Source organism: Hyperolius riggenbachi, chromosome 6, assembly GCF_040937935.1.
Source record: "Hyperolius riggenbachi isolate aHypRig1 chromosome 6, aHypRig1.pri, whole genome shotgun sequence".
Lineage (NCBI taxonomy): Eukaryota > Metazoa > Chordata > Amphibia > Anura > Hyperoliidae > Hyperolius > Hyperolius riggenbachi.
In genome coordinates, this window is record NC_090651.1 from 321,095,725 (window position 1) to 321,101,838 (window position 6,114).

Below are 6,114 nucleotides of genomic sequence, written 5' to 3' on the forward strand. Positions count from 1 at the left end.
GCAAAATGCTCAGAAAAGCGCTTCTAGTGTGAATGGGTCCGTGGTCGCGAACGACCCATCACTAGTGGTGAGACTTTCCTTTCCTCCAATGAAGGATCCCAACAGATCCTATGTTATTAATAGAATTTGCATAAATAGAACCACAACTCATTAAGGATGGCAGGCTCCTGCCCTTTTAAGGACCAGAGCCTTTTTTTTTTTTCATTTTGCCATCCCTAATCTCTGTGATTGGCTCACAGTGATCACCTAGTTCATGCATTTCAAAGTACTTAATAGTGTGAATAAGCTCTAAGGGGTACACATTCCACATATGAGTTTTTCCCAGTCATTTACACCAGTGTTCCTGAATTCTGTACATAAAGAGAGCAGGTTTTGTGTAAATAAAATTCACAGTAGTGGATTTTAATTAGCACAGATACCCCACCTGATGTGCAGTTCTCTGGAGAGAAGATTCCAAATACTTGGTGTGTACACACATGCAACTATAGTAGTTTGAAACGATTGTTCCCCGATCATTTCAAACGACGATCGTTTAAAAAAACTCCAATAATCATCAAGTCAAACGATAGACGAGCTAGATCGTTAAAAACCAAAGATCTGCCTTGGTGGATTTTTTTAAACGACGATCGTTTGCAAAAGTAGTACATCGTTAGAAAGCGGTCGTTCGTACTAGGCTTGACATGCGCATTTCGTTATATCTCCATAGAACTCTTCATATTAATGCGCAAGCGCAACACGTGGTTTTCATTATTTAACGTTCGTTCTATGAATGTGTCCTGTGAAACGTAAATTGCTCCATGATTATACCATACTGTAATTGTAATTTTAATGGACACTAAAACAGGACAGAGTGTTTTTTTAATGTGTTTTCAACACTGTATTATCTAAATGCTCTACCTTCATACCTACAGTTTGAGTTCTCATACTGTAATGTAATATACGTAACATTGGTTTTATAGTGTAACGTACGTTTTGAACCGTTCGTTACGTGCGGGCGGAACTTCCTATGATGTCACTTCCAGGAACAGTATGTGACATCTTCACTGTACAGAAGATATAATAATGGCTAGATGTGAGTCCGTCGCAGAAAACACACATTTTCCTGTATTCTGCTGTGACGTTGTTCCGGATCGTTCGTTAACAAACGATCAGATCGTTACACACTTCTAAAAGCTACTTTTGCTTAAGTCATTCTTTCATCAATTAAAAGATCGTTCGTCGTTCACAACGAACGATCGTTGTATGTGTGTACGTAGCTTTAGAGCCGTTGTTCCTGCACCGTGATCCAGCACGATCTGCTAGCGCTTTACGCCTAATACACACTATGAGATTTTCCGGCAGATTTCCTGTCAAATCAATTATTTACAAACTGTCCGATCTGATTTCCGATCGATTTTCCATAGTTGTGAACAGAAAAGTGATCAGAAAACAGATCAGACAGGTTGGAAATAATCGTTCTGGCAGGAAATCTGCCAGAAAATCTCATCATATTAGGCATTAGGGCCCATATGCAAATTCACTTTGTCACCTGAGTTGTCTCCTAGTTGAACTTTTCAAACTCATCAATAAAATGCCTTTTAAGCCACCGGCAAGCAAGAAAATACTTATTTTGATAGCACTTCTTCGCCGACTTTTTGGTACTTTTTCCATTGCAAAGTGCTAAAAAGTTATTGTAAATTAAAGATGAGAAATTTTCTCCTAGGAGAAAACTCGGGAGAGAAAGTGAATTGCATATGGTCCCAGGTACTATTCCGTTAGCCGGGCGTAACTGAGCTAAGTAATGTACCGATTAATGGTTTTACTGGCCGTCTCGCTGCAGGCAAATGTATCAAATTTATTTTAATTTATTTTATTTAATTAAATTAAGCCGGCGGCAATGTAACAGATGAAGTCGCCGGCTTCGGCTCTGTCTCCTCCCCCTGCCTCTCTCCTATACAATACTGGCAGCCGGGGACATGCGTGTCCCCCCAGAGTCGTCCGTTGCGGCAGGGAATACTGCCGTTCGTTCTTGCAGAGCGGATGCTGGCAGAAGCAATGTCTGCAGCCTCCCCGCTCTGCTTGTTTCTTGCAAAGAACGACTCTCTGGGACACGCGTATCCCCCGGCTGCCAGTGTTCTATAGGAGAGAGGCAGGGGGAGGAGAGGAGGCAGAGCCGAAGCCGACGGCTTCATCTGTTACATTGCTGCCGGCTTAATTTAATTAAATTAACTCACTTTTGATACATTTGGCCACAGCAAGATGGCCAGTAAAAACATGAATCAGTACATCACTTAGCTCAGTTGCACCCGGCTAACAGAATAGTACCTGGCCCCGTTTACACTTAATCAGTTGGTGTGCGTTAGTACAGGTTGGTACGCGTTTTTCCATAGCAGTGCATTGTGAAAAAGATTTCAGTTAAAATGCGTTGTGTTAAAGGTGCCATAGGAAAACATGGGCATTACTTTGAAAATCAGTTTTCTTTCAATTTTAAACGGTGCCTTAGACTTCAGTGAGCCCTTGGAAATGCGCATGCAGTAACGATGCACTAGTCCGCTCCTCCTCTCAGGGATGCAAGTACTTCTGAAAGCTGCCTGAAGCGATATTTGACCTAGAAAGCCAACCAGGCACAGCACAGGAACTATGTCTAGCACAGAGGAACAGGAAGGCTCTGTAGAGTCCAGAGTAACCACACTTCAGATTCACTAGGGGGACATTGTTGGGGAACAAACCTACAACCACTTTCTGCACTTCTCAGAAATAGTATATTCCATGCTACTCACTATTCACCCTACAACGCGGCAAACGTTCTAAAAACACAAACGTCACCTACAAGCAGCCAAACACAGGCGCTATTGCACCTAGTGACCTGACCCAGCCACGCTCTGCACTTCCCGCCTAAAGCCGGTGTAGTGACAGAATGGGCAGCCCCGCATGCGCAGTAGGAGCCTGCGCCCCATTAAATTGTGCAGCCACGTAAAACGTCCTAAATATCTCCGCTTCAGCACAACGTACACTCCCCAAATTTTCAGGGTAGGGAGGGGACCCCCGATCTAGCTCTATGCCGATTTGCAGCCCCCGAGCCCCGCTGGTTCCCGAGATAGGGTTGCTGTAATCAGTCTCGGGAACCAGCGGGACTCGGGGGCTGCAAATCCGCACAGAGCTAGATCGGGGGTCTCCTCGCTACCATGAAAATTTGGGGAGTGTACTTGGTGCGGAAGCGGAGATATTTCAGAGCAATAACATCTAACTTCCCACTCAGCATGCGTGATACTCAGTGAGGAATAGTGTTGTCCGGATCATGAACGATTCGGATCTTTGTTGTGAGTCAAATCATCCGGATCATCAAAATGAACGATTCGGTTCACAAAGGGGGTGGAGCCAGGAGCGACACGCCCCCTCTCATCGGGCAGCGGGGTCCTAGAAGCAGAGCAGAGATGGATCGCTCTGTTGAAGGGGAGGCAGCCTTGCACAGGGACAGGTAGATGAGAGAGAGGGGACATGGGTGCCACTGCCAGATATGTGTAGAGCACATGTACTGGCTGTAATGTGCTGCTCATTTTAGGCTGTCTATTCCATAGTTGTGCATAGTGAACAAATGGGAAACTTTTAGCTCCGAAGCACAGCTCAGTAACTTTGCAGACAGGGTGCTGGGCTAGAATGGCAGGGCAGGCACTGTGATTGCAGTGCAATATGATCCTCCTGCACTCTGCTCTAGTGTTGTCCGGATCATGAACGATTCGGATCTTTGATCCGAATCTATTTTGTGAGTCGAATCATCCGAATCATCAAAATGAGTGATTCGGATCGCAAAAGGGGCGGGGCCAGGAGCGACACGCCCCCTCTCAGCGGGGTCTTGCAAGCACAGCACAGATCTATCGCTCTGTTGGAGGGGACTCAGGGGAGCCAGCCTTGCAGGGACAGGTAGAGAGGGGACATGGGTGCCGCTGCCAGATATGTGTAGAGCACACATACTGGCTATAATGTGCTGCACATTATAGGCTGTCTGTTCCGTAGTTGTGCACAGTGATCACATTGGAAACTTTTGGCTCAGCAAAGCTCAGTAACTTTGCAGGCACTGTGATTGCAGCGTAATATGATCAGCTGCACTCGGCACAGCTGCACTTATCTTTGGGAAATGCTTTCTTACACTGTGCGACGTTTCCATTCAAGGTATACAGATGAACATGTAGGTGAAATATATGTAGAGCATATGATTGCAGCATGTGGGTATTGTGTGCAAACAAACATTTATGCTCTCTGCTTCCCTCCTCCCTTCTCTGTCCACTCCCTGCCCTTCTCTGTCCATCTTCTCCCCTTCTCTGTGTGTCCATCCCCCCTCCCCTTCTCCTGTCCTGCTAGTCATTTCACCCCTGAATGCTTCCCTTGTAAAATGATCCGAGATTCGGATCAAAGATCCGGATCTTTTCAATGATCCGATTCGAATCATCCGGATCATTGAAAAGATCCGAACTTCCCATCTCTACTCTGCTCTAAACAGCTGCACTTAACTTCCGCCCTAAATTTATGATGAGTGTGTGAGGTGAGAAAAGGACACATTGGGGAATGCTTTCTTTCACTGTGAGACGTTTGCATTCAAAGTATACAGATGAATATATAGGTGAAATATATTTAAAGCATATGATTGCAACATGTGGGTAATGTGTGCAAAAAAACATTTCTGCTCTCTGCTCACCCCTCTTCGTCCACCTCCTCCCTTCTCTGTCCACTCCCTGCCCTTCTCTGTCCATCTTCTCCCCTTCTCTGTCTGTCCACCCCACTCCCCTTCTCTGTCCACTGCAGGGAAAGTCCTGTACTGCTAGTCATTTCACCCCCGAATGCTTCCCTAGTAGGATGGCCACTTGCAGAACCCCAAAAAGGAGGACATCACACCCTGAAAAGGAGGACATCGTACCGAGGACAGTGGCACACAATAGTCCACATGGTGGAGGGCCGGCCAGCCACAAAATGCAATCAGATTCGCAGAAGATTTCAGATTTCCCCACACATGCAATCTTTTTGGCAGCAGATTTCCCCACACATGCAATCTTTTTGGCAGCAGATTTCCCCACACATGCAATCTTTTTGGCAGCAGATTTCCCCACACATGCAATCTTTATGGCAGCAGATTTCCCCACACATGCAATCTTTATGGCAGCAGATTTCCCCACAAATGCAATCTTTTTGGCAGCACGTTTCCCCACAAATGCAATCTTTTTGGCAGCACGTTTCCCCACAAATGCAATCTTTTTGGCAGCACATTTCCCCACAAATGCAATCTTTTTGGCAGCACATTTCCCCACATATTTTCCCCACACATATATAAAAGTATCTCACTGTCTGGCCTGGCTGTGGCTCAGCCTGGCTTCCTCTGGCTGTCTGTCTGTGTCTCTGACCACGGCGGCAGTGGCAGTCTGCTGGCTGCGGCTGCCTCTAGGCCTAGTTGCCTCTCAGAGAGAGGATCTTTGTCTGTCTGGGCAGTGGACACAGCCGTCTGTGTGCGCGGCGGCACTCACACTGTGCTGACGCTGGCTTCCTTGTAATGGCTGCTGCTGGCGTGACCACGGGTCGGGCGGGCGAGCTGCTCGGCAGCACTCACAGCCTCACACATTGAGTTGGCTGCGCATTATTGGCTGCGCGTCGTCGGCTCCTCCCCCGCCAAACGTGAGGTCAGGTGGGCTGCCTGGTTGTTTCCCAATTGGGCTGCACGGGCCGCGGCAGTGCGCCCACGTCTACGTGTGACGTCAGGCACAGTGTGTTGCTGGGGAGACGAGATCGGGCCAAAAAGGAGGACATCTGGCTGTCCGTCCTTGTCTTGCGCCGGACGGAGGACCAGAGGTCCAAAATCCGGACTGTCCGGCGCAAATCCGGACAGATGCCCACCCTATTCCCTAGCAAAATGATTTGAGATTCGGTTCAAAGATCCGGATCTTTTCAATGATCCGATTCGAATCATCCTAATCCTTGAAAAGATCCGGACTTCCCATATCTAGGAAAGGGAGCGTAGGCTGTAGTGATGGGTCGTTTGCGAACGAGCCGGCTCTTTGCTGCTAACGACAAGAGCCGGTTCTCAGTTTTAAAAGAGACGATGCCTCAGCCGCCCCACACAGCTCTGATTTGTTCTGTAATAAAGCATGA